This window comes from Dendrobates tinctorius, unplaced genomic scaffold (assembly GCF_039654945.1).
Source record: "Dendrobates tinctorius isolate UK_male_01 unplaced genomic scaffold, ASM3965494v1 ptg000107l, whole genome shotgun sequence".
Lineage (NCBI taxonomy): Eukaryota > Metazoa > Chordata > Amphibia > Anura > Dendrobatidae > Dendrobates > Dendrobates tinctorius.
This window is the reverse complement of record NW_027361775.1, coordinates 6,344,553-6,366,256: the sequence shown is the minus strand read 5'-3', so window position 1 is coordinate 6,366,256 and position 21,704 is coordinate 6,344,553. Positions and strand designations below refer to the sequence as shown.

The 21,704-nt window shown below is 43.1% G+C and overlaps 1 protein-coding gene across 1 annotated transcript in view; it reads left to right on the top strand.

Moving 5' to 3' along the window:
• The window catches only part of MLIP (muscular LMNA interacting protein), a 422,570-nt gene that overhangs the window by 16,601 nt on the left and 384,265 nt on the right, over positions 1-21,704 (top strand). The gene's annotated exons all lie outside the window — the stretch shown is intronic.

Sequence of the window (21,704 nt, the reverse complement as noted above, 5' to 3'; positions counted from 1 at the left end):
CGAGGTGATGTTAGCTCTAATACCTTCACCCTCAGTTTGACTAAATTTTAACTGTTTGACTGATTTTTAATTTAAAAAATATGAAAAATCTGCTAGTGTACAATAAAATGAGCTGTAAGCTACTATCAGGTTACCATCTGTTTCTATGGTGAGTTCACATTGACATTACTGACCCTGTGTTAGTGTTAAAGAGTGAAAGAGGTTTGGCATAGTCCTATGAGACCTCAGAAGTGTTATACACATATTTTCAGGGTATTTGGAGCACATGTGATTTGTTGCAAATTTATTCACCTAAAATCCAATTTTTTGTGAAAAAATTGTCAAGCCTGGCAAATTCGATATGCAATAGAAGTGATATCTCATATTTGGTGTCATTTTCACTATTTGTCAGCATTTACTTTCAGAAATGATTATGGGAATAAATATGCAAACCTGTGAAAATCTCATATTCAGATGTACCTCATCTTCAACATTATGACATATTGTTAACCGCTTCATAACATATAACTCACTAATATATCAATTGTCAAGTTCCTCTCTATGATGTAAGTTCAGAAACTGAACTTGCATAATTGATGGCAGATAATGGCTGTTATATGCAGCCAGCATTTGCTTCTAACAGCAGCTAGTAGAGCTGAGCTGAGCTTGCTGCTGTTAACCACATAAATGCTGCTGTCAATCTCTGCCAGTGGAATTTAAAGAGTGAGGACCATGTGTCGTGCAATTCCATGCTCCCATCAACCCCTCTAACCCCATGGCAGCCGGGGGTCTTCTGAAGACCCATGTGCCTCATGCTCATGCTCCTTTGAAAATAAACAATTGGCTGGCAATCATAAAAGACCATGATTTTTAAAACATAGACTGCCAAAATGCAGCATTTTAGTATTTTTGCTAGGATGCATCATTTGATGCATCAAATGCAGCATTCTTGTTAGGAGACTAACAAAATAAGGTAAAGCATTAAAAAAAGTTTTAAAAGTGTATATTGCTGCTGGACTGTTGGACTGGTGGAGAGATTTAACAAAGCCTTGAAGGCAATGCTAAAAAAAGCAGATAAGACGGCTGAGACTGGCACTGCTGTTCTCCATTAGGGAAGTTCCCCAAGCTTCCTTGGCTTCTCCCCATTTGAACTGCTCTATGGATGACACCCTCGAGGACTCCTGGATGTGGCCCATATAGAAGCGTGGTAGAGCATGTCACCCAAATGCAAGAGAGGATTGCCAACGTGATGCTCATTATGAAGTAACACCTCCTCATGGCTCAGGAAGTCCAGTCCAGAGTATATAATAGGTCAGCCAAGGTAAGACAGTTCAACTCAGGGGATCGAGTACTGGTGCTGGTGCCCACGGTGGAGACCAAATTCCTGGCTAAGTGGAAGTGTCCCTATGAGGTTATGGAGAAAGTTGGTTATGTCAACTACAAAATCCACCAGCTGGGGAAGCAGAAGCCCTACCAGGTGTACCACTTGAACCTGATTAAACCGTGGCAGGACCGAGAACCCCGCTGTCCAAGTCCAATGTTAGTGTGGAGGATGTTAAGGTGGCAGACATCTTGTCTTTCTCGCAGAAGCAGCAGTGCCGAGAGTTGCTACAGTATAAGAGACCTGTTCTCAGAACCTTCAGATTATAGGAAGGTCATAGAGTATGACGTCCTGACAGAACCTTATGTCCGGGTCAACTTGAAGCCATACTGGATTCCCGACGCACAACAAGAGGTGATCTGAAAGGAAGTGAAGACAATGCTGAGACTGGGAGTCATCGAGGAATCGAAAGTGGCTGGTTCAGTCCAATCTTCCTAGTGCCGAAACCAGATGGAGAAAGGCAATTTTGCAATCACTATCAGAAGCTGAACAAGGTTTCTAAGACCGATACCTACCCGATGCCCTGGGTTGATGATTTAACTGAGAGGCTAGGGCCGACCCGGTACATAACTACCCTTGATCTCACGAAAGGGTATTGGCAAATCCCCATGTGCCAAGACGCCAAAGAGAAGACTGCTTTTTCAACGCCAGATAGATGCTTCCAATATACTAGGATGCTGTTTGGGTTACATTCCAGAGAGCCATGGACCGAATCCTAGGTTCCTGGCTTTCCCAATCCTGGCTGAAGATCACAATATTGTCCAGGTAGGCCGCTGCGTACCGCTTACATTTCAATAAAATGCAATAATGGGAGATCAAATGATTGTATCTACACCAAAATGGTATCCATAAAAACATCAGCTTGGCACTCAAAAAATAAGCCCTCATCCAGCCCCAAATCACGATCAAATGGATACGCTACAGGTCTCGGAAAATGATGTCATTTTTTTTTTTACCAAAGTTTGGATTTTTTTTTCACCACTTAAATAAAAAAGAACCTAGACATGCGTGGTGTCTATGAACTCGTAATAATAAAGAAAACTTGGCACTCAACTTCTAGAATATTTTTTGGATTTTTTAATGCAGCCAGAAAATAATAGACATTTCGGCCTCACTGGCCTTCATCAGTAACAAACTGCAGCTGACCAACAGTGGTTTCTGGGTCGCTGATGTCTGCACGGCACCCCCACCCACCCAGGTACTATTTGATTCAGGCTCCATGCCCAGCGCCTAGTGCATGACCAGGCACATTTAAAGTGACTATGGTGTCACTTCTACTATCACACTGAATGCGATTAACTACTATACTGCAGTTTGTTACTGATGAAGGCCAGTGAGGCCGAAACGTCTATTATTTTCTGGCTGCATTAAAAAAATCCAAAAATATTCTAGAAGTTGAGTGCCAAGTTTTCTTTATTATTCATGTATGGTGTGGGGCACTACTTGAGCACCTCCTGAAGTTGTGCATACAGTGTTCTTCCTTTATTATGAACTCGTAATGACATGGATAATCATAATGGCAGGTCAGTTTTAGTATTTAGTGAACATTGTAAAAATTAAAAAAAAACAACTATGGAATTGCACTTTTTTTGCAATTTCACCACACTTTGAATTTTTTTCACATTTTCGAGTGCACGATATGTTAAAACCAATGGTGTCTTTCAAAAGTACAACTTATCCTGCAAAAAACAAGCCCTCACATTGCCATTTTGATCGAAAAGAAGGGGAACAAAAAACAAAAACGGAAAATGGCCGGGGGTTAAGGGGTTAAAAAATAAATAAAAATTTTACAAGTTTGGTATTGCTATAATTATACTGATCTGGAGAATCACATTCACTAGTCATTTTACCAAATGAAGACTAAAGTAAAAACAAAACCCAAAAAACCATTAATGAATTGCACGTTTTACATATTTTCACTATATTTGGAATTTCTTTCCCCCCTTTTCCATTACATTGAATGGCGCAACAAGCTCAGCTGCACTGAGCTCTTCCAACCACCTCCCCAACAGATATACCTTGAAAAAAGGCTTAAGAAAATCGAAACATCTGTCTTTTCTGTTTTTCATGGGTCGATTAAAGTCGAATAAAAATCATATATCAAGAATTAATTTCTTCTGCATCCCCTGAGTGCTGAATTATCCTCTTCCCACTTACAATAGCATCGTTCTTCACAGCACCAACTTCTATTTGGCAGTAGAGAGAATTTATCTATCTTTCTCGCAAAATGAATGGTGTCATGCAATACTACAAATCAGTTTGCAAAAATACTTTATTTTCCATTTTGCGTACAAAAAGTTCTATGCAACAAATCATAGGAGAGCTTCCGTCAATGCTTCTAACCCACGTTACTACTTTGATCGTAAAAGTTATTGCTAGCTAATCCAGGTAAAGGAACCGATAGATACAGCAGTTTAGCAGAATGTCTATTGAATTTTTGCTTCAACATATTTTTTTTTGTTGGAGGGTGAAAAGGCACCACATTGGGGTAAAAAGGTTCCATTTTCTGTTTGTTCTGTAATTTATTGTTTCTCATCTCCAGTCCTCAAAGCTGTTATTGGGAGAACAAGTCAACACAGTTTCTGTTATATCAGAAACCCTTTTCTAGTAGTACTATCATTGGGGATGGAGAGCTGCTTTACAATACTTACGATCTGTTCAATACCCTATAAGAAAAGTGTTTTTCTTGGTTAGCCAGTAAATGTATTACTCCAAGGATACTTCTTTTGGGCATAAAAGTATTTACATCTCTAGTTCCCTTGCAACTTCTCCCACCAACTCAACTATCTGAGCTGGACAGCTGCTAATCCTTTCTTTCCAGATGCCTAATCTCCAGAGGCCAGAACAGGAAAATAGTACTAAATCAAATAACTATATCCACAAACAACAGCACCACAGGAACCGTAAGTGACGTGCCGATCAATGATGCTCTCCAGTGTGGAACGGAAGCCGCAGCTGGCACCCCCGGAACCGGAAGTGACACACCGCAAGCCATGCGCTCCAGTGTGGAACCTATGCAGCCGATGGCACCCCCGGAACCGGAAATGACGTGCCACGATCAATGTGCTCCAGCATGGAACGCAAGCAGCCCAGAACAGGAAAATAGTACCAAATCAAATAACTATATCCACAAAAAACAGCACATCAAAAATTACAGGCTAATAGTGGATCGCCCTCCCAGGGCTGTGGGGTACTCGGTATCGGGCCGGTAACTCAGAGAGGAAGGTGTCACAGCAGCGGTGACCCAGTCCGTGGCCCTGGGCACCCAATGTAAAAAGGGGATTGAATGGTGGAATGTAGTTGATTAGATTAATAGTTTGTGACGCCACCTGTGGTGTTCGGCAAGGGCGTTGTTAAGCCAACGCTGCATGCAGCTCCTCTGGGACTGATGGTATGGTGCAGCAAAGATGTTAAAGCTCCCCACAGGTGAAGCTGTAGTCCCAGGGCAGGGTCCTGATTACAGATGGTACAAGGGCAGGCTAGCCTGGAAGCAATTCAGGGCTCTCTCCCTCAGCATATAGGATGTGCAGTCTCCTTCCTAGCGCTCACTTGAGGTGCATCCAGTACTGAGTTACACTGGAGTTCCTCCTTATTATCGTCTCTCAGAATTCCTCGTATGGCAGACAGCTGTAGCTGCTATTTCTCTCTTGGCTCACACCGTGCTGTTGTGCCTCCGAGTCTTAGGTGGGAGTCGAGTATTTACAACTTCCTACTCCTCTGGTGTCTGCTGCCGGACCATTAGTATCCATACAACCATGGAGACCAGGCTCCAGATCATGCGCTGTCGCTGGAGATGAGCCTTTCCTCTCTGCTCGATCTCCCAGCTGCTTGTCCACGTCTGCACACCTCACCCTCCTCACACTATCTAACTGTTCCCTTCCTGGCCCTCAGAGAGCATTCCTCCCCCAATCCTGGTTCAGAGCTCCCTCTGTTGGCCTGGAGTGTGAACTGTGTTGCATGTATAGATAAACTGCTGGATAGACCCTTCCTTGCTTCCAAGCCTCACATCACCCTCCCAGGAGGAAGGCAATGCCATTGTGGCGACCATACCCCTGGGGGCACCACATTCCCCCTAGTGCAAGTCAGCACTCCTGGGATGACGAAAAACATATAAAACATGCAAACTATATGAACAATTATAAAGGTTACAAGATTTGAAAAAGGGAAAAATTTACAAAAACCAAAAGCTCCAAAAATAGGCCTGTGATGATAAGTTCATGCATCAACGTCCATGGTCCATTCCTGGGCAAATGGTGAACTATTTACAAGATTGATGACCACACACAGTCCTGTGGTTCAGTGTCCATAAAAACAAGGTAAAAGTTCAAAAAGGAAAGTTCTTACAGACTATCTGTAGGAACAAAACTTGAACAGTTACGTATTTACATGTTAACAGTTACATTACTTATTTTAGATACGGAATCTAATGGGTGATACACCATGTGTGGTATGGGTAGATCTGCGTAATACTGGTGCTGTTATGGACTGAACTGTTTGTCTGGGTCTAACTACTGGTGTTGCGTGTAAACTGGGTAGTAAGTGTCTACTAGCTCTTATAGTCACTGTGGGCATAACAGATTCACCACTGGCAGGGCAAGGGTTCTCTGGCTCCACTGCTGGTGCGGTATCTGCTGCGTGAACATCCTGATTTTCAGAGTTCTCTGGAATCACTTCTTCTGGTACTACCAGTTGGGGAAATGTTAACACTGGCACCACTATGGCATCATTTATTTTAGTCCAATTTGCAGGGAATTCTCCAAGTATATTGCTGACCTTCTCTTCTTCCTCTAAGGGTTAGATGTTGTTCTGTTCTTCCATTCTTTCCTTCAATAGGTCAGGGCACAATTTCAGATGGTCTCTTGATATTGCTGCCGAAGTTTCTCCTCCATCTTTACTAATGAGGCACACTTTGATGTTGTCAAAGTTTAAGGGTAGAATGGTGTAAGGTTCAGCTTCCCATTGGTCATCCAATTTATGAAATCTTCTTTTCCTCTTTAGGACTTGTTCTGGTGACAAGGGAACTGCAGGTGCATGTTGGTTGTAGTGCCTTTCTTGTTTTTGTCTTGCCTGAGCTAGACTCTTCTCCACACACTCTTGTACTCTACGGTACTGTTGTTGTCTTTCTGTATCCCAGTCAGCATCTGGTGTCGTTACTTCTGGTGTCAGGACTCCCATGTCCAAATCAATAGGCAGCTTACCAGGTCTTGCTCTCATTAGGTAGGCTGGGGTACAGTTGGTGGAATTCACAGGAATGTGATTGTAAAGGTCTACCCGATCTGGCAACTTTTCTGGCCACAGATTCCTTTCTTCCAAAGGCAATGTCTTCAGGAGATCAATCACCACCTGGTTCATCTTTTCACACATGCCATTGGTCTGTGGATGGTGCGGTGTTGTTCGGATCTTCTTACAACCATACAAGTTACAGAATTCCTGGAACACTTCTGCCTCAAATGCTGGACCTTGATCTGTAAGCACTCTTTCGGGATATCATGTGGTCTACAGAAGTGTTGTTGGAATGCTCTGGCTGCTGTCCTGGCTGTTTGATCTTTGACAGGCACAACTACCAGGAATCTTGAGTAGTGGTCCACGATGGTAAGAGCATAGATGTAGCCTGACTGGCTTGGGACCAGCTTCACATGGTCCAGGGCGACCAACTCGAGTGGCTGTTTGGTTACTATTGGCTGCAGAGGAGCTCTCTGGCTGTTTCGATCCTTTCTGCACAGGTTACATTGTCCACACTCCCGGCACCACTTTTCAATGGCTTTCCTCATACCAGCCCAGTAGAACCTCTCCCGGAGCAATGCTTCCAACTTCTTCCATCTGTAGTGTCCAGCTCCATTGTGGTATGCTTCCAGGACCATTGATGTCTCTCTCTTTGGGATTACCACCTGCCAGACCAGCTCATGAGTGCGGGCATTGATACTCCTCCGACACAGCTTTCCTTCATAGATGAACAGCCGGCCTCTTTCCTTCCACAACTGCTGAGTTTATTCAGGACCATCCGACTCTGGGCATGAGTCAGCTTGTGACAGTAGCTCCTTCACCAGGCAGACTGCGGGGTCGCTATCCTGTGTTTCTGCCCAGTCATGATGGGGCAATGGATTTAGGGTGACCTCCTTCAAGCCAGACCGTCTGTTTCTCACTCCTTGAGCACGTTGGGCCACAATTGGCCAGTGGAAGGGAGGTAGCTCTATTTCTTCAAGAGCCTCAGGGTCTTCTCCTGCATCTGGCAAATTAGGCATTCTGGACGGCGCATCAGCATTGGCATTCTTGTGCCCTGCTCGGTACTTGATGGTAAATTCATAGTTAGACAGCCGAGCCATCCATCGCTGCTCCAGTGCACCTAGTTTTGCAGTCTCCAAGTGGGTCAATGGATTGTTGTCCATGAAGATAGTAAACTTGGCTGAAGCTAGGTAATGCTTGAATCTTTCAGTGACAGCCCAGACTATGGCAAGGAACTCCAGCTTGAAGGAACTATAATTGACAGGGTTCCTTTTGGTAGGACAAAGCTTCCTGCTGGTGTAAGAAATCACTCTTTCTTTCCCATTCTGTACCCATGACAGTACTGCTCCAAGTCTCACGTTGCTGGCATCAGTGTACAACACAAAGGGTTTGTCATAATTTGGGTAGGCCAGAACTTCATCACCTGTAAGAGCCATCTTTAGTCGAGTGAAGGATCTCTCCAACTCCTCAGTCCATTCAAAGGTGGAATTTTTCTGAAAGCCTTTGATGAATCTTTGGTAGTAGCCCACCAGTCCGAGGAATTGGCGTACTTCATGGAGGTTGCTGGGTTTTGGCCAGTACCGGATGACTGTGACTTTGTCGGGATCAGGTGCCACACCTTCTGCACTCACCACATGACCGAGGTACTGTACCTTGGGCTTCAGGAGATGGCATTTGGAAGGCTTCACCTTCAGGCCAAAGTTGGACAAGGCTTCAAACACCTCAGCCAGATGTTCCAGATGGTCTTCATAAGTTCCAGATGGTCTTCATAAGAGAAAACAATGACATCATCAAGGTATAGCAGGACTGTCTCAAAGTTCTTGTGTCCAAGGCAGCACTCCATCAGCCGTTGAAATGTTCCTGGGTCGGTGCAGAGCCCGAATGGCATATAGTTGAACTCACAGAGACCCATTGGAGTGGTAAATGCTGTTTTCTACTTGTCTGCCTCTGTTACGGGAACCTGTCAATACCCACTAGTGAGATCCAAGGTGGAAAAGTAGTTAGCAGTCTTAAGTGCAGCTAATGATTCCTCAATTCTAGGTAATGGGTAGGCATCTTTATGTGTAATGCTGTTAATTGTCCTGTAATCAACACACATTCTCATGGTACCATTCTTTTTCTTTACAAAAACTATGGGAGCTGCCCATGGGCTACAACTGTCTCTGATAACCCCAGCTTCTTTCATCTCTCTCAACATACCTTTAGCACATTGGTATTGTGTTGGGGTTATAGGCCGTTACCTTTCTTTTATGGGTGGATGATCTCCAGTGGGGATATGATGTTGAACCCCTTTTGCCTTCCCAAAATCTAGGGGGTGTTTACTGAATACCCACTCATACTCCTGGGTCACCCTGAAAACCCCATTTTTCTGGTATGAATGTGCAGAGTCAGTCCCCACCTGCAGTTGCTGGCACCACTCCTCCAGCTGCTTCACAGAGCCATTGCCCTCCACCTGACCGGATGAGACCAAGGGCTCTACTACCTGCAATGCATTGTTAGTAACAGTGAGCAGCTTAGCAACGGTGGCATACCTAGGTATTATGGCCTCCTCTTCCCCACAGTTCAAGAGGCGTACAAGTACTCTCCCTTTTCGGACATCAACCACCCCTCTGGCTGTCAGGACAGTGGGCCTGCTATCAGAGTACACTGGTTCCACCAATGCCTGGTAGTCTTTTCCTCTGAGACCTATAGCTGCCCGACACCAAATCAACATTTCACATCTGGGGGGTATTGCAATGGGGAAAGCATCACTCACTCTGACGCTGACAATTTCTCCGCCAGAGAGTTCTACCTGTTGTCTTTGCATCAGAGCTCTGATCTCGTTCAGCAGGACTCGTTGTTCACTGGAACCAGCAGTCTCAGCCACCTGTTGCAACAAGACAATTACCTCGGAAAGACAGTTTTCAATTACATTGGTACCAAGAGTCATCATTGGGATTACATTCACGTCGATCAATATCCACAACTATCAGAACTTAAGATTTTAGCTCTACTCTACCCACTTTAACAGTAATTTCTTTACATCCTACTTGAGGTAAAGACTGGCCATTACTGGCAACTACTGTCAGTAAATCAGTTGGGCCATGGGTAAGTTCAGAGTCAGCCCAATACCTCTTGTAAAGAATGTACGGCATGGTGGTCACCTGGGAGCCAGTGTCAGCAAAGCGTTCAGGGGAATGCCGTCAATCACCACTGGAAGGATTGGCCTCCCTCCAACATACTTGGCTCTCCAGTTCTTTGGGTCTGGGGATCCTATTCCTGGGGATTGGCCCTCTGCCCCAGGGGTTGCTCGTTTAAATGACAGAACCTGGCGATGTGGCCTGTCCCGGGGCAGTTACGACAGATGGGACGTCTCTCCTGGTCATAGCGGTCATTGTTCCTTCCTCGGAGTGGCGGAATCCTCTTCTTCCGGAGCCACGGGACATCCTCTAGACTGGAAGCCAGCTGGATCTTCTCCTTGGAGGACACCTGCAGGGACTGCACTGTTTTAGTAAGTGCAGCCATACCTTTGATCAACTCCTGGACCTGAAGACGCAGCTCTTCAGTTGGATCTTTATCCAGAGTCTGTGCATCAGCCTCCACAGGGATGGAAGGGAAAGATGTTGCTTCCTGGTGGTAGGTGATCGCTGGGTGCCTAGGGGGCTCTGGACAGATAACAGTTGGTTCCTGCAGTATCCGAATAGCCCTGTCCTTAAAATCAGCAAAGTCCAGGTCAGGGTTTTGTAGGGTTATGATGCGCAGCTGTGCTCTGTGGGTACTGGATATGAGTCCTTCAATGAACTGCTCCTTTAACAGTATGTCTTCCTCTTTCACACTGTCAGGGTCAACTTGCTTGACGGCTCGCAGCGCCTCTTGCAGGTTAAGAGCATAGTCCCGTATACTGTCCTGCACTTTCTGTTTACATCCAAAGAATCTCATCTTGATTTCAGCTGCAGCGCGAGTGTCAAAGGTGCTCCTTAGCTTAGCCAGGATCTTTTTAACAGTCTCTTTGTCAGTGTCCTGCCAGGCTTTTACTTCCCTCTGCGCTGCACCCGTTAGCTGCCCAATCAGGATGTTCACTTTCTGGCTTTCAGACAGAGGGTATACTTCAAACAAACTGCTCAGTCTCTCTTTGAATTCACTCAGGGTATGTGACTAACCCGAGTACTGCGGTAGCCAGGCCGCTCCCGGTATGTAGGGCATGGACAGCGGCATTATGGGGACCGCTGCGGTGGGCACTATCGGAGCCGCAGCCCTATTGGATCCATTATCTTGCGGTGCAGAGCGGTTGGCGGCGGCGGCATCCGCCGCTGCATTGCTGCGTGGCGCAGACATCCTCTTCCCCCCTAGTTAACATTAGCCAGGGCCAGGGGTTGAGTAAGCTTACCGTCGGCCGCTTTGCAGGCTCGATGCTCCGGGCTGTAGGCCTCAGCTGCTCCCACTTCTCACACGCTTTTTCCTCTTCCCGCACGGGACTTCACTGCTTCGCGCTCTCTGGCAGGCTCCACCCACAAGGGCCCGCCTCTTTTGTTTTCCCGCACGCGCCAAGCAGCGGCATAATAGCGGCAATGGCGCCAACAGTTCACAATACACAATACAGTCTCTGGCACACAGGACCTGGGGTTGCGGGGCTCCGTAATCCTGTTCGTGACGCCAAGTTTGGGTCGCCCTCCCAGGGCTGTGGGGTACTCGGTATCGGGCCGGTAACTCAGAGGGGAAGGTGTCACAGCAGCGGTGACCCAGTCCGTGGCCCTGGGCACCCAATGTAAAAAGGGGATTGAATGGTGGAATGTAGTTGATTAGATGAATAGTTTGTGACGCCACCTGTGGTGTTCGGCAAGGGCGTTGTTAAGCCGACGCTGCATGCAGCTCCTCTGGGACTGATGGTGTGGTGCAGCAAAGATGTTAAAGCTCCCCACAGGTGAAGCTGTAGTCCCAGGGCAGTGTAGATGTGCGTTGCGGAAAGAGTGCAGTGGTAGGCACAGGGATGTAGCGGTGCCGGGGAAGTAGCAGAAAGGAGGCAAGGACACGACAGGGTGCAGTTTCTTTACTTTTACTTGGCAAATGCAGTCCAGGGTCCTGATTACAGATGGTACAAGGGCAGGCTAGCCTGGAAGCAATTCAGGGCTCTCTCCCTCAGCACATAGGTTGTGCAGTTTCCTTCCTAGCGCTCACTTGAGGTGCATCCAGTACTGAGTTACACTGGAGTTCCTCCTTATTATCGTCTCTCAGAATTCCTCGTATGGCAGACAGCTGTAGCCGCTATTTCTCTCTTGGCTCACACCGTGCTGTTGTGCCTCCAAGTCTTAGGTGGGAGTCGAGTATTTACAACTTCCTACTCTTCTGGTGTCTGATGCTGGACCATTAGTATCCATACAACCATGGAGACCAGGCTCCAGATCATGTACTCTCGCTGGAGATGAGCCTTTCCTCTATGCTTGATCCCAGCTCCTTCTCCAAGTCTGCACACTTCACCCTCCTCACACTAACTAACTGTTCCCTTCCTGGCCCTCAGAGAGCACTCCTCCCCCAATCCTGGTTCAGAGCTCCCTCTGTTGGCCTGGAGTGTGAACTGTGTTGCATGTATAGATAAACTGCTGGAGAGACCCTTACTTGCTTCCAAGCCTGACATCACCCTCCCAGGAGGAAGGCAATGCCATTGTGGCGACCATACCCCAGGGGGCGCCACAATAGTCTTCAGGGGAAGTCAGACATGTTCTCACTCCTTTACAAAAATACCACAGTATTAAAGAGACATGATGGTTGGGGACCATGTTGGAGATTTTGCACTGGGGCTCTCAGACTTCTAGTTATAACACTGCTACTGAGGTGAGTGACTGGCTACAGCGGTCACGTGATGCAAATGAGTCATCACATCTGCAGCCTTGTCAACAAAAAAGTCCATGGTGTCACATAGATTTTGTTCTTAAGAGGCACTATCAGCAGTACAAGTTAAATATTACATTAAGTTAAATAATACTCATTTTATTCTTTAAAAAATGTTCTAGCTTTGCCAAAGGTTATTTTAAAATCAAACAACCCTATAGTGGCTGATATTACCATGATACCGTTTTCCGTCATTAGAACTAAAAAGTACATTAAACTGAAAAGCCTTCCTTTTTTGCATATGACTCCTGATTTTAGGTGAGTGCAGCTGGTGTAAAATTGGGAAAGAAAATTGCACATTTTGTTTTTGCACTGTTTAACTAAATATTCAACCTTCCTATATGAAAACTTCACAAAAGCATAAACCCTCAGACAGTAAAGAATGATCCTGAGATTTTAAATGTACGCTGTAAGGAAAACAATCATGTTGGTTTCTGTAGTAATTTATCTTGTCATTACAAGTACAGTGCAAAGCTCAGCCCTTATAAACTATGTCAGCTCTCTGAGCACAAGATAACTGATGGATGTGAATCAGTAAATTCTCTGGGCTGGAAATGAGATAAGAAATATTCAGGCCATTGTATTCGATTACTGTTGCTTCACAACACATTGACCAATGGAAACTATAAACTAAGCATTGTTCACTGTATTTATGATCAGCCTCAAAATGTCATAGTGACGAATCTGCTTTTTTTCTCAACCGTAAAATATTATAAAAATAATTGGAAGTTGAAAACTAATTTAAAGATTAAATTAGATCATGACTGAATAGTCAAAATAAAAATACTGGTGGTCGCCAAATCTGAATTTACTAACATAAGATTATGAGCTGCTCGAGCTCAAAACAGAATAATCTCTAAGACTTAGGGTATGTGCCCACGTATGTAGAAAATTCCTGACTGAAAACAGGACTCCTTCCCAGAAAACGCGTGTTTTTTCCGCACGTTTTCTGCACGTTTTTGCACAAAAAAGCGCGTTTTTCCAGAGCGTCCCCAGTCTCATAGAAAATAGCTAGAAATGCGGAATTTTCTGCAAAATTAATGAGCATGCTGCGTTTTTTACCGTGATGCGCTTTTTTTCGCTGAAAAAAATGCACCAATATGCACAAAGTGCGGAATTCATTAAAATGAATGGGAAGCTTCTATTAAGTGTTTTTTTAAACATTTGTTTTGGTAAAAATGCTTAAACACGAAAAAAACTCTTACTTGTGCACATACCCTAAATATTCATGTCTTATCCATTCATCACAGACTAGGTGTTGGACACGCTAACACAATTATATTCCTTTAAGCCCCCGTTACACACTGCGATATCGCTAGCAATATCGCTGTAAAGTCACCGATTTTGTGACGTAGCAGCGATATTGCTAGCGATATCGCTACATGTGATACTTACCTCCGACCGGCTCCCCCGCTGATTATCGCTGGTCACGCGAGAAGGTCCTGAATCATTTCTTGTCGGGCGCTTCCTGCTGGGCTTCCTGTGGCGCCGACGAGCGAAGCGTGGATGCGGGCGGGAGGACGTCAGGATCGCCGCGTCTGACAGGTAAATAGCGACCCCCGACCCCAGCGATGTCGCTGGTGAGATCTGCCTGTGTGGCAGCTCACTAACGACCACTTAGCGATGCACCAGCGATCCATATCGGTGTCGGGATCGCTGGTGCATCGCTAAGTATAACGGTACCCTTACACTGACCAGCAAAGGTAGGGGGTAGCATCAAAGTAACAGATTCAAGTTGAGAACGAGTCCAGTAACCCTAAACAAGATGAACACAACATGTACTGTAAGAGGTAGCAAAAAGAAAAAGCAAAATAGGGACATGTCAAGTCCTATTATACAGTACAGAATGGGGGGCAACATTTTTATTAATTACATTTTGAGATAGATATCATATTTTGATTGTTTGCCACAACATTTTTTGTGCTTTTGCAGTAACCAAAACCCCATAATTTTGGCGATCTTGAATGTTTTATTTTATGGTGTTTAGGGATCGGGTTAATTATTTTTGTATTTTGATAGATTGGACTTTCTAAACGAGGTGATACCACATATGTATATTTTTTCATTTTCTATTATCTTTATTTTTAATTACTCGGGAAAGGGGGTGACTTGAACTTTTTTTTTTCACTATTCTTATTAGTCCTCTTAGAGGATTTGAAGCTTCGATTGTCTGATTGCTTCAGCTTTAAACAGCAAAGTTATAGAATTGCTGTATACACATGGTCAAAATTGTTGGCACACCTTGTTGAATGACAGAAAAACCCATGGTTAAGACCCACAGGTTGAAACGCGTTGATCATTAGCGGCATTATCTAAATGGAATTTTAACCATTGTTTGCATTAAAAGTTAAATTTTATCTTTTGATTATTCGCTGGATGTTACTCTTTATTACTGGAACAATATTATTTATCCAGAACAACATACCAGTGTGGATGGATGTACAGTGGGTACAGAAAGTGTTCAGACACCTTTAAATTTTTCACTCTTTGTTTCATTGCAGCCATTTGGTAAATTCATAAAAGTTCATTTTTTTTCTTATTAATGTACACTCTGCACCCCATCTTGACTGAAAAAAAAACACAAAAAAAGGAGGTCTTCTACATCCAGCCACACTGGTATGTTGTTCTCTTGCCCTTTTTCATCCAATATGTGTCTTTCATAATGCACATTGGATCACTATACCACCATTATGATATTTCACCCACACAGGGTTGTTTTTATTAAGAGGGATCCCCACAACTTTCCTAATTTACAGCCGGGTAGGTCTGTCCTTTCCTTTTTTACCATTTACCCTTCCTTCTCCCATTTTGTCCTTCACCTCAGCCTCCATAAAGAATTTATTGTCCTATGATGTATCTACTGTCCCATCTAAGGCACAACAACATTAGGTGTATTAATTTACTTTGATTAATGATGTTGCTACACACTCTGGCCAGTATCTCTTTTCTCCTTTTTGACCCATTTTTTGATCATGTTGTATATACTTTATTTTCATTTTTTTGATCCTTATTTAAATTCTGCTTTAATTGTAGTACATTAAGGAAGTGGTGAGTTCTCCTTCAATGGAAGTCTTCAAACAGAGGCTGGACAGACATCTAACTGGGATGATTTAGCGAATCCTGCTTTGAGCAGGGGGTTGGACCAGATGGCCCAGGAGGTCCCTTCCAACTCTACGATTCTATGATTCTATGATTCTATCTATCTGACCGAAACGTTTGTTTATTGTATGTATCGACTTCTTTTGGTATACATTACATTTCTACACTTCAGCATCTGGTGTGTGCAAGTTTTCTACACAAGTTTGTACGGTTTGGGAACCTACTTGTTCACCATCTTTCAGTTGTGCTAACGCTTTTTCACTACCCTATTATTTTATTGTCCTGTAATATATTCCAATTTTTTTAGTACAGTCATCAAAATTCCTGTAATCACATAATACTGTGATATGTTTGGAATATTTAATGTTGTTTCAGTCTAACTTTCAGGTATCTATAATATGTTTTCAAGAATTCTTCCGTAGGTATTTCCATAACCTCCATTTATGCTTTTTGTTTCAGTTTGTCTTTATTGTATCCTATGTTCACAAATTTGCTTGTCGTTATATCCACTTCTATTTTATAATAATTTATGTTACCCCAATTTCGATGTAGCCTTGTAAATTGGCTTTTGACAATGTTTAACAACCATTTTGGAATATGACAACTAGCTGTATGAATGTAACCGTTACTGTCTGTAGGTTTAGTATCAGATTTCATACAAATATTACAAACATCCACAAATATTGATAAATCTAAAAAAATGAACTTCCTTCCTACTTTGAATAAGTGTAAACTGTAAATAAAGCTAATTTTTATAAATATCATTTAAAAAATAGATAAGGAATCTTCATCTCCTAATCACATAAAAATTATGTCATCCATAAAACAATGTCAGAGAGCCAGGATCTCATGCAGTCAGTTACCTGGACAGTGCCAATTTTGATTCCTATTTTGTCCCATAAATATGCATTTAGACATTAAAAGACCATTGATTGGATTTATGTAAACTAATCAGTGGTCATTTAATAGCCTAGCTAAGCCGGAAACTACACTTCCATTCTTTCATACTTTTGTTGTCACTGTAGAATATCGGGTTATTGCCATCACTTCTGTTTATACAGAATGATTTGTTTTGTAATACTTTCTTATATTCCTCTGTAAAGTTTTGTGATTTCACTTAAAACTTATATTCACAAAAAAGTTAAACCCTATAAGTCCAGTATTTTTCGGACTATAAGACGTACCGAACCATAAGACACACCCCAAGTTTTCAGAAGGAAAATTGGGGAAAAAAATTAATTTGTCAAATGAGAGTCCGCCTTACAGTCTGAATTCATCTTACCTGGGGGAAATCAGCAGCGCTGGTGGAGCGGGGTCACAGGAGATGTTCGATAGTCCCGCGATATGACTCCCATTCCCCATTTTCCCCCAAAATTTTTTGGGAAAAAAGTGCTTCTTATAGACTGAAAAATATGGTTTGTTTCTAATTTAATATTGTAACCAGTAATATTACTACAATATTGATATTATTCTCTATTCCCTTCTTTCATCTTCCCTGGGTTTACCCAATAAAGATCAACTTTCTTTCCTTCTCATAGGGGGATATATCCTTTTACCTTCCAACCGTTTATGACATTTTAATAAAATGATTGGAATAAAACAATGAGTATTTTTAAGTGAATGTGTCTGGGTTTTCACATGATAGTTTTGTCACGATTTACATTTTTTGAGTTTATTAAAGGGATTGTCCCTTTTCAGAAAAGCTTTATCCTTAAAGGGAATTTGTCACCCCATTTTAGCCCTATAAACTGCGGCCACCGCCATCAGGGGCTTATCTACAGCATTCTGTAATAAGAGATGACACCCTGCAGCAACGCCCTCGATCGGTGCTAGCACCGATCACAGGCATTTATAACCCATCTGATGCTGCTGTCAGTAGTGACAGTGGCATAGATGAGCATTGTTAAGGGAATGAGTTCCCTGCATGCTTTCATTAGGACAATGCAATGTGCTGCGTTTTCCTGATGGTCTTCATGGACCCCCCCGCAGCAAAATGGCCGCTGGGTCCTGCAGGGAAGGTGGCTTGTGAGCGCCTGCTGACATGCCTCCTTCACTGTCTGTCAGATGCTGATGTAATACTCTGCAGTGCAGAGTATCAGATCAGCAATCTGACACCATAAAGTGATGTCCCAGGATGTAAAAAAGTAAAAAAAAAATATTAAAGTGTAAAAATATTTTTTTTTAATCCCCAATTAAAGAAAAAAAATCAAATATGCTTCCAATAAATACATTTATTTATGTAAATTAAAAAAGAATAAAAGTACACATTTGGTATCGCTGCAAAATAGAAAGCAATGAAAAAAAATCATGTACCCGAAAATGGTACCAATGAAAACATCAGCTCGTCCCGCAAAAAAAAGACATAACATGACTCTGTCAGCAGAAATATGGGAAAATTAAATGTATAGCTCTCAAAGTATGATTATGCAAACACTAGTTTTCAAACCAATTCTTCACATGCTGCTGATTTTTTCATTCTGCCTCCCAAAGATCGCAGTAAGGCTCGGAGCACATTTATCTTGCACTCTGCGCTGAGCACTTACACCGGAGTTTCCGTGTTAATCTCTGAAATACGTGATTCAGTCGGAACCTCTGGTGGAAGATTCCCTATAATGAGGCAGATGGAGGCACTGTGGATGCCATAGGACCTGTGATCCATCGGTGTCTGTCTTTTTAGGATTGCATAAAAGTGCTGTCGGCCACAGTTTTGTGCACTTTTGAAAAGTAGGACACTGCTGAACAGAGGCCAGACAGAGTCCAGAGTAACTCTCCTGCCTCATTATTGTGAATGGATCCATCAGGGGTTTCATCTGTCACGTCACTCGGAGATTTAGATGGAAAACCCGATGTAAGTGCTCAGCATAGATCGCTGGATAAATGTGATCATAAATGTTATGGAAATTGTTCCCAATAAAAGCTTCAACTCAATACACAAACAAGCAAACCCTCACTCAGTTCTGTCATCTGTTAATGGAAATATAGGGGTTTCCATGTTAATGGTAGCACAATGAAAAATGAGCTCTGGAAAAGCGAAATGACTCCTCGCCACCCAAAAGAAATTCAGAAAATTCAAATGTCCCCCCCCTTTTGAGCCCCAGTGTGCCCAAACCACATTTAGCACCCACATGGTTGGCATTTCTGTAGTGACCAGAGCCTGCCTAATTTACAGTTGTGTGTCTCCAGTAGCATGAGTTGGGCATAATGTACTGGTTACTACAACAGCAGTTTGCATTTTTCGCTCAGCAACATCCACTGCTGCTTGTTTCTGGATAACACCCATGGAGTCAAAATTGTCACAACACCTGTAGATAAATTTCCAAATGGGTATAATTTCCAAAATGGGGTCACTTGAGGGGGATTTTGCTTTTGTAGCTCTGTTTATGGAGTCTGCAAACTATTCTAGGAAAATCTGCACTCCAGGAAGCAAATAATGCTCCTTTTCTCTCTAGTTTCTATGTATGTCTAAGCAGTACTGTACAGTCACATGTGGGGTTTTTCTACATTCAGCAGAATTTATGGGCCAAACTTTAGTGTTAATGGTAAGCTGATCCCACTGAAATAAGGGGGTTTGAAAAACTTTCAAGGGTCTTTATTCTCTCTGCTAACTTACTTCTTGATTTAGTTTCTACATTCTACAGAAACTGTTCATGCTTAGGTATCAAATGATCTCCTGATGAATTAATCTAATGACTATTTTCTACTGGTTTTCTCTGTAGCTCATCAACTCCTACTCACTATACTCAGATCTGTAAGGCAATGTGCACACGATCAGTAACTGCTACAGGTTTGACGCTGCGTAATTGTGCAGCGACCAACCTGCAGCGTCCAGATGTTACAGCATAGTGGATGGGATTTCAAGAAATCCCATGGCCACTATATGTCCAGAGATGCCCGCAGATCACCCGAAGAGATGGACATGCGACACATCTCTCCAGACCGCAGCATGTCAATTTAGCTTGCGGAGATGCGAGTGTCCGTAAGATATATTTCACCCATACAATGTATTGGACGCGGTGAATCAGCATGGTTCAATAAACACATGCGGATTTGCCTGTGTTCAATAGTCGACAGTGCTTTGGACGAAGCGGACATGTGCTGCGTCCAAAGCGCCGTCAATTCCTGAACTTGTGCACCTACAATTAGACTTTAAGTGGTTTACATCTATTGTGCTATTGATGACCTATAAGTGCATGCAAAGTAACATGTTAATAACAGATACAGGTTTACTTTTTTGTGTATAACAAATTACTTGTTTTCGCTAATATGCAACATAACAATTATTGAGTAAGAAAATTGCCACTCACAATACATCCTTAGGATAGGTCATCAATATCAGATCGGTGGGTATTTGACATCCGGAACGATCAGCTGCGGCTTTATACTATGAAATCTAACATTTGTATCCAGTGTAATGAAAATTGTTAAAATCTGGGCTTCCTATACGTAGGAGGAAATGAGTCACCCATAAACAGTGGAAATATCAGTAATTATAATAAGTAGCAATTAGAGTTCTATTCTATCTTAACAATAAAATTGCAGACATAATTAAACTATTATAGCCATTACCTGTAGAGTAGTGGATAGTGAGTGGAAATTAGTATAATATCTGTCATGGATCATATTTGAAAATGGATAAAATTATATTGAGTGCCAGCAATGAATAATAGCCTAGTACAGTAGGTCATATGGCTGTATCAACAATACTTATTTTAGACAATAGTGCATTTCAATGACACTGTTCATCCTTTCAGCCTGACTATAAATAATATTAGTAAGTACAGGTAGCATCTATTAGGAGCCCTGGAGCAGTAGCATGTCATCCACACACATTAATCTTATTCAGTTTAACCTTTGTTTGTCATCTAAATGCCTATTACTGAAATTTGACATCCATCTGATAATGAATGCTCATGGTATGTCTACAAAGCTTCAACTATTTGATACATTTTATGTCCTAACCTTATCTTTATATTATGCTAAGTGATGAGCGAGCATGCTTGCCACTACTCAATACTTTCCTGAGCATCTCACTGCTGGAGATGCTTGGAGCTCGCCGAGTATTTCTGGGGTTGCACGGCAGGAGCTCTGGTCCCCACCATGCATGTTTGGCGCTCTTTAGAGAGCCAATGAACATGCAGGGATTGTCTGCCACACACTGTAATGCCAGAGCCATGTTGGTTGTGGCATTACAGTGATTGGCTGGCCGCACAGCATCATCTGGTTGATATCAGACCGACTACGGAAACAGGCAGTGAAGAGAGAGTTGCTGCTGAGCTAGGGAGAGATTTGTTTGGTTCTTAATTAGTGTGGGTATACCATAAATTATGTACATATCCATCTCAACTAACAGTCCTTGAAGAGGGCAGTTGTTGTCTACCAGCATCAACAAGGCCATCGGTATTCAGTTCAGACTCCACAAATAAGACCTCAGGAGTGGACTTGGAAGTCAGACATATGTACCATCCTCCAAAACATTGAGGACTCCACCAAGATGGTGAGTGGCGATGATGCGATAATTAACGTCACCATCCCACTTCTCTGTATTCTGAAACACTCTCTGCTCACAATCAAAGAGGATGCATTGCAGGCGAAGCATGATGAGATGGAGCAAGGAACCATGTAGGGTGATTACACACAGCCCAGTCTCAGCTCATCGCAAAGTGGATTGGGTGACAATGAGGAAGAGGAGGAGGATCAGGAGGAGGAGGATTAGGAGGAGGAAGAACAGGAGCTAGTTTTATGCGCTATAGGCAGTGCTACCTGCACAACTAACTGTCATACGTCTGTTCAGTGTGGATGGCCTGAGGACAGGGAAGAGGAGGAGGAGAGCATGGTCAGTCATCCTCTTGGTGAGGACATGGAAGTCATGTCTGTTAGAAGTCTGGCATGCATGGCTGAGTTTGTTACTCTTCCTTTCCCGTGACCCTCGTCTTCTCAAAATTTTGGGTGACTGTCATTACTAGTTGGTGACTCTTCTAGACCCACACTACAAGGAGAACTTTCTATCTCTTATACCCAAGGTGGACAGGTCTACTAAAATGGGGCAGTACTAGAAAGCCCTTGTTGAGGAATTATTAAAAAATTCCCATCTGAAAACGCTGGCGGCAGAGGTCACAGTTTATTGGACATCCAAGGAGTACAGGCTAGAGTGACACAA